The following is a 7,979-nucleotide window of genomic DNA, read 5'->3' on the forward strand; positions in this document are numbered from 1 at the left end:
GTGTTAATGTACCTACAAAACTAGGGCAATTTACATACAATAATGCTCCCCTAACGCTCCCCCCCCTTGGTGCTGCATTGCTCAACCATGTGCTAGGCCAGAAGACAAAGCCATGCTTTCAGAACACATTATGCAGTCCCTTTTACATTTAGAAGTTCACAGACTAACATTAACACCTGTCATCCTTAAAAGGCAGAAATAAATGCAGAGTTTCCAGATGAACAAGAGGAAAACATTTCTCAAGTCTCATGGGGTGGAGGGAACCTGGCTGATGGGCAGCAACCCCTACTCCCTTCAGACATGAGGCATTAGCACAACATACCATCAATAAACTTTCCACAGAAACCTTGAATTCTACTACTTTGGCAGTTTCCACTACACTCCCTCCCTCTCACCAGCACAGAAAAGATAATTTTCAACCCAGATTTAGTTCTCCAATCAAATTTCATGACTGCACAGGTAATGTCTGACTCTCCAATTTTACTGAAGCTAGCTCAAATTGAAGTAGTAATTGCATTTTCCTAATCAGTCAGACCTACTGCTACGAAATGCAGATCCCCCTCCTAGAAAAAGATCCTTGAATATCTACGTGCAGCTACCATCAGCAGCTTCAATTTAGAGCCAGGCCTTCCTGGAGAAGACAGGACAGTAAAGACATAACATCAGGTATGGTCAGGCAGCCAGTCACTGAAGCAATGCTGTCTTCAAACTTTTAAAAGAGACCTTTTAAAGGCTCCTACTCCACATGCGCCCAGCACTCAGTCAGCGAAGGGACTGTCAACACATTCCCTAAGAAAATAACTATCTTGATTTTAAGTGGAGGCAAGTCCCTAGGAAGGGCGTGGAATCGTGAAGCACAAGCACCAGGATCCCTTCACTTAATGCTGCACGTCAGGCTGCGATTCTACACAAGCTCATGTGAGAGCAGGCCTGCAAGTGATGGTTTAATAAGCTGATACCAGAACATCGAGGCCGAGGTCACTGGCGATAGCATTACCTTGCAGGGTACTAACAGAGGTCTTTAAACACAATCATCTACAGAAAGACTGGCAAGTCCATCCCTCAAACTATTACAGTACACCACGCCTTAAAATACACCCCTGTAATTCCAAGCTCTACACCAGACCTACAGCACGGCATTCTCCCACTTCATTTATCAGAAATGTTCTCGCTTACTGCTCTTGAAAGAAAAGGCTGCTGCAAAAGTTTATTGCTTACATCTCCAACCTAGCTAGTAAAGACTCCCAAAGTTTACCTTCAACCAAACGGCACAGCTACCACCACGTAACAAATGGGCTTCACTGCCGGCTCTTCTCTCACACTGAAATACAGCAGACAGGCAGCCAAAACCAGCAGGGCAGGCAGGTGGCATACCCAAGCACCTCCTACAACAACTAATGCTCTCCTCCCCATGGATAATTGGGGGGGGGGGGGAGTCCTCTGGGCGTTTGGGGGGGGAAAATCTCCTTAGGACTTTATTTTTCCTACTAGTCACACCACATTCCCACATGCACAACAGAGGTTACAAAACAGAGGTGAAAGCACATCACCCAAATGCCAGAAAGGGGTGGGGACAGATAGCTTTAGGAAATTCAAGTCTCCCAAGTTGCTGTAGGATCATCTGCATTTCCCCCAGCAAGCACTCTATGCCTACTTCTGTTCTCTTCGCATTTTTTGACAGCATCTGCTTGCTCTTTGTGAGTATCCAGACAGACCGGCAGCTTGGTGAGCACAGCTGCTGGCAATGCCTGCCAGTTGCCTCAGCCGTATTTAATCCAGGAAGCCATCACCAAGGAAGGCACAGATGACAACAGCCACCCCCCATGCGTGTTCGTAGTGTCAGGTCAAAAGTTCCCACCCCACACAGTCCAATACCCCGTCTCTGACAAAGGCCGGTAAGAGAGATGCAAACAAACATAGCCTTTTATTAAGCTAGATAACTAAGCGCTCAATTAAACATGCTGTATCTATTCATACTTATTTAAATTATTGTACATGGCGTATGTTTAATCGCAGAAGCTTTTCAACATTAGTTTTTGAATGTCACGTGTGAGTTATCTGATGTGCAAAAATATATTTGGGAATAACAGAACTATTAAAACGCATAAAAATGGGCTTTAGATTTACTTTCGCTAGTTGCAAGTCACGCACAGTACATAGGACTTAAACATATTTTGCTTTAACACTCAGGCAAAAGTAGTATTAACTATGATTAAGAAACAGATTGGTTTTGGTGACCCTAAATCAGACTTTTAACTGTATTCACATAACCAGCGATGTCTATAGATATCTAGCAAAACCTTCAGAAGTGCTTCTGTACACCAATTGCTACCTCCTGCAGTAATCCATGGAGATCAGCCGTTTACCTGCAAGAACATTTCTTAAATAACATTAGACCTTTTTAGATCTTTGAAGCTGTTGCTCTATGTCAGCTTTGTTTTTTTTAACTGAAATATCCTCATTCTGCTCCTGGACCCAACTAAAGCTTTCTGGTGGTTTTCCTCCTCATCTCTCTACCATTTACACAACTCTGAACAAAACATTCCAAACGAAGATAGCATTCCAAATACTGTGAGAAGTTACAAAACAGAAGGGGATTTTTAAAAAGTCTTTTAAAAGCCTGTAAACTAACATACTCCTTTATTTCGTTCAACCATTAGCCACCTCACCCAGAAAGTGACAGCCCGCACACAGGATGCAAAGCCTGAAGCTGCAACGTCACTCGAAGAGGAGGAATGGCAGAGTTCCTGCATTGCTCCATGCACAGACAACACAACAGAGTCCAACTTTGCTCCTCCATTTTGCCTTCAGCACTCTACACCACGGCAAGATAACCCCTGTGTATCCACACAGGTCAACGCTGCATAGGCACACCACATATCAAACAGCTTATTTAGCTCTGAGAGACATTCTCTTAATCAGCACAAGCCTTCATCTCTCCTCCAGCCAGGAAGAACCTGAGTACCCTCATGTGACGTGCTTATGTCTACACAGGTGTATTGGGCTTGCATGGTGAGCTTTTGGTAGCAGGGGGTCTATAGGGGTGGCTTCTGTGAGAAGATGCCAGAAGCTTCCCCTGTGTCTGACAGAGCCAATGCCAGTCAGCTCCAAGGTGGACCCACCACTGGCCAAGGCCAAGCCCATCAGCAATGGTGGAAGCATCTCTGGGACAAAGTATTTAAGAAGGGGAAAAAAACCTGCTGAGGAACAGCAGCCAGAGACAGAGAAGTGAGAACACGTGAGAGGAGCAGCCCTGCAGGCACCAGGGTCAGCGCGGCAGGAGGAGCTCCAGGCGCCGGGGCAGAGATTCCCCCACAGCCTGTGATGAAGACCATGGTGGGGCAGGCTGTGCCCCTGCAGCCCAGGGAGGGCTACGGGGGAGCAGGGGGGGTGCCCCAAGGAGGCTGAGACCCCATGGGAAGCCCATGCTGGAGCAGGCTCCTGGCAGGACCTGCGGCCCCATGGAGAGAAGCCCAGGCTGGCGTAGGTTTGCTGGCAGGACCTGTGGCTCTACAGGGGACCTGCGCTGGAGCCATCCTTTCCTAAAGGACTGCACCCCACAGAAAGAACCCAAAAGACCTGCTGCCTGTGGGAGGGACCCACGTTGCAGTAGTTCACAAAGAGCTGTCTCCTATGGGAGGGACCCCACGCTGGAGCAGAACAAGAGGTCAAGGGGGGAGTGGCAGAGACAACCCAGAATGAATGGGCCACAACCCCCACTCCCTGGCCCCCTGCGTCACTTGGGGGGAGGAGATTGAGAAGTTGGGAGTGAAGTTGGGCCCAGGGAAGAAGGGAAGGATGAGGGGACAGTGATTTAAGATTTGTTCTTATTTCTCATTATCCTACTCTGATTTGATTGGGAATAAATTAAATTAGTTTTCCCAAGTCTGTTTTGCCCGTGATGGTAACTGCTGAGTGATCTCTCTCCTACCATTACCTTGACCCAGGAATCTTTCATCTTCTTGTCTCTCCCCCTGCCCAATTGAGGAGGGGGAGTGAGAAGGTGGCTGGGTGGGCAGCTGGCAGCCAGCCAAGGTCAACCCACCACAACAGGAAAGGAATCCTCTCTGAAACCCCTCCCATCCAGCAGTCACACAAAGTGCTCCGCCAGAGCAGCCAGACATGGAAATTATTTACTGCAGTACAGAAACCCCGTGATGCACAAGCCATTCTTCAGCATGTTATTGCCCAAGCCATCCCTGGCCCCAGATAGCCCACAACATACCATAAAATGTGCAGCACAACAAAAACCAAAGGTGAGCACTGGACAAAGGAAGCGTACTCCAAAAAGCAAAAAAAAAAAAAAACCAACCCAAACCACCAAAACCTACTTTGATGCTCTCAAATCCAGTGAAGGGTGGTAGGCACTGCTGCAAAAGGCATTACATAGAGGAAAAGGCAGAAGCTGGGTATAAGCAAAATCATCTTAAGGAGGTGCCTTATTTGAGGAGGATACAGAACAGGAATTGATCAAGCTACTGTCCTCGGCCAAGTGAAAGCAGCGATCAGCAAGCGAAAAAAATTATTACTTATGACAAAGCTAAATAATATGCATTGAAAATAAAAACAAGCTTGAATGTGATGTACCAGAAAAGGGAGACTACAGATGGGAAACCAAAGACAGCCAGCCACGTGGCCAGAGCAATAAGCTCGTGGGAAGCAAGAACAGGCAGAGAGGATAAATTTAAAACTGCACAGGGAAAACAGGGCAATATACAGAAGATTAGTCTCTTTCTGTTGGCAGCAACAGACTCCGGTGGCTGCCCTTGCATTCTGGAGGCCCATGTGCCTCAGCAAGCAGATTCAGCCCAGCGGCCTGACAAAGAATGTCCCCACCCTCCAGCCCAAGGAAAAGAACAGATGACTTTTGCCAGGTCAGCAAACTGGCTATTAGAGAATATTCAACCACTCTTAACCAGTACCAATATAAACAGAGTATTTGCAAGAGCGGGAGTCTCAACGAGACAAAGACAGTAAGAAACAACAGAAGCTGAAGCAGGAAAAACTCTTATTGGAAAACACACATAAATTTTAATCCATTGGAATGATCCAGCTAGATATTGGCCGACCTCTCACTACCTGGAGCCTCAAAAACCCCACATTGGACACCTTTATGGTCTAACTCAGTCAAATGTTGTAATGCTGATGCAGAAGTCACAGAAAGTTGTCTAGTCTGGGGTGTCCCCCCCGAAAAAAAGCTGTTGCAGCATCGCTGATGTAGAGGCTTGTTTAATACTTTACAGGAGAGCCTCGGGAAAGGCTGAAAATGTTTCTCTCTTCTCCTTTCAGTCATTTGGAGGGCAAGTGAAAGGTAAAATAACAGAATATAAAAGGAAAATTTACACCTGATCTACCGAAGCCAAAATGAAAACCAGACTGCAGCAGCAAAGACCCAAAGATATTCATATGCTGCAGGTTTTGGCAGTTAATTAGCTCATTTCACAATTCCTGGATATCTACACTTTGAAAAACAAGGCCCTGTAACATAATGTACCTGTCCTGTGCTGAAAAGGACTTTTATTTTAGCAGAGAGTAGCTTGTTTCAAAGGATTTCCGACTTGCAGTAACGAATATCATCTTCCTCAATCAACAGAGGTTGCGATAACATCTTATTCATGCGGCTGCCGTAACAGGAAAATTTGGCAAGAATCTGGTAGATGATGGAAAAACTGCAAGGAGAAGAGGGCAGAACCCGCTGTCACACTGAGTTTCTGTGATCACAGTGTAACCCCCAGTCAGAGGCTGGAAAGAAGCCAGCAAACGCTGCTACCAGCCATTCAATTCCCACTACAAAAATGACAAATCTCATCATGCAGAGCCTTTCGGAATACCAAGCATTCCACTTGGAACACCAAAACCTCAAGAAAGGGAAAATGTCTCCCTTTCCCTAACTCCCCACCAGGTTTGCTCACACTCGGGGTCAGTATTTGCATAACGTATCACTGGCTTTCCCCCATCTTCTCCAGTATCCTGCACCGAAACACAGAACTGCAGGCTTCACCATCTTCTGCCTGGTGACAAATCCTACAGAAACAAGGCTCAGAAGAGCGGACTGAGGGACACCAGCACATTCCAGACAGCAGGTGTCCAGGCTAAAGGAAGGCACCGACAATACTTATTTAGAATTTCACTCTTCAAAGAACTATTCAAATCCACAGAGGGCAGGGGGGAAGGCAAGTTGGCTTCCGCAGTGGCGTAACAGTCGTCATCCTGGGAAACAAGAGCATCATCAAGAGATACAGCATTCAAGGTCAGCTCCTTAAAGTCTTCCAAAGCAGCTAAATCTTCAAGGTGGGCCCACCACTGGCCAAGGCCAAGCCCATCAACAATGGTGGAAGTGCCTCTGGGACAATGTATTTAAGAAGGGGAAAAAAACCTGCTGAGGAACAGCAGCCAGAGAGAAGTAAGAACATGTGAGGTGCAGCCCTGCAGCCCCGCAGGCCAGTGCAGCAGGAGGTCAGGAGGAGCTCCAGGCGCCGGAGCAGAGATTCCCCGCAGCCCCTGGTGTAGCCCATGGTGGGGCAGCTATGCCCCTGCAGCCCAGGGAGGCCCAAGGAATCACCCGAGAAGATGAAAGAAGATCTCTCGGAGAGGTAACAACAACAAAGGAGTGTTGTCTTCTAGAGAAGTAGGTGGAAGTTTAAATGCATTTCAGTACAGTTTGTGCAGGAAAAGACACAGCCTCTCAAATGAAGAGCTAGGGAAACAAGTGCTGCCCACAGCGAAAAGGTCCCAGAACATTCTCGTTATCCACAGAGACATTTTCAGTTCAAAGATACCAAAAAGCAAAGGATTGGTGAGTAACAAAGGCCAGATTGTTCCCAATGACTGATGTACCCTCCCTGGCAACACACAGCTGAACCAAAGACCATACCAATATTCTGGCACTGAAATCCTTTCTCATCCCCCATAAAACTAAATATGAGGTTCCTCTTTCTTCCATTGCAAACACTGCCGACAACTGGTTAAAATTACCTTAGCTGCTCTTGGCTGGTGGGGATCCTGTCACATGTGCCATGTTTGCCAAAAAGATGAGTCCTGAGGAGCTTTCAGACCAAGAGTACGATGTGCATAGTCACAAGGAACTTAATTATCACAGATGCAAAAGTCTCTTTCAAAGCACATTCACAGAATCACAGAATCACAGAATCACAGAATCACAGAATCACAGAATCACAGAATCACAGAATCACAGAATCACAGAATCACAGAATCACAGAATCACAGAATCACAGAATCACAGAATCACAGAATCACAGAATCACAGAATCACAGAATCACAGAATCACAGAATCACAGAATCACAGAATCACAGAATCACAGAATCACAGAATCACAGAATCACAGAATCACAGAATCACAGAATCACAGAATCACAGAATCACAGAATCACAGAATCACAGAATCACAGAATCACAGAATCACAGAATCACAGAATCACAGAATCACAGAATCACAGAATCACAGAATCACAGAATCACAGAATCACAGAATCACAGAATCACAGAATCACAGAATCACAGAATCACAGAATCACAGAATCACAGAATCACAGAATCACAGAATCACAGAATCACAGAATCACAGAATCACAGAATCACAGAATCACAGAATCACAGAATCACAGAATCACAGAATCACAGAATCACAGAATCACAGAATCACAGAATCACAGAATCACAGAATCACAGAATCACAGAATCACAGAATCACAGAATCACAGAATCTTCTTGTGCTGAGGGCTCCAGAGGTGGATGCAGGGCTCCAGGGGAGGTCTCACCAGAGCAGAGTAGAGGGGCAGAATCCCCTCCCTCGACCTGCTGGCCACGCTTCTCCTGGTGCAGCCCAGAGTACGGTTGGCCTTCTGGGCTGCCAGCGCGCATTGCCGGCTCATGTCCGGCTTTTCATCCACCAGCACCCCCAAGTCCCTCTCGGCAGGGCTGCTCTCCATCCTTTCTTCCCCCAGCCTGTACTGATAC

At 46.6% G+C, this 7,979-nt stretch overlaps 1 protein-coding gene and 1 long non-coding RNA gene across 2 annotated transcripts in view; both read right to left on the reverse strand.

The window, feature by feature from the left end:
- The window catches only part of IQGAP1 (IQ motif containing GTPase activating protein 1), a 71,357-nt gene that overhangs the window by 50,229 nt on the left and 13,149 nt on the right, over window positions 1-7,979 (reverse strand). The window lies entirely within an intron of this gene.
- On the reverse strand, window positions 2,999-6,332 carry LOC118452262. The gene is made up of 3 exons (XR_004841963.1): window positions 6,305-6,332; window positions 3,580-3,586; window positions 2,999-3,082 (listed from the first exon to the last, which is right to left on the reverse strand). It is a non-coding gene; the product is annotated as an uncharacterized LOC118452262 (long non-coding RNA).

Source organism: Egretta garzetta, unplaced genomic scaffold (genome assembly GCF_000687185.1).
Source record: "Egretta garzetta isolate BGI_Z169 unplaced genomic scaffold, ASM68718v1 scaffold975, whole genome shotgun sequence".
NCBI lineage: Eukaryota > Metazoa > Chordata > Aves > Pelecaniformes > Ardeidae > Egretta > Egretta garzetta.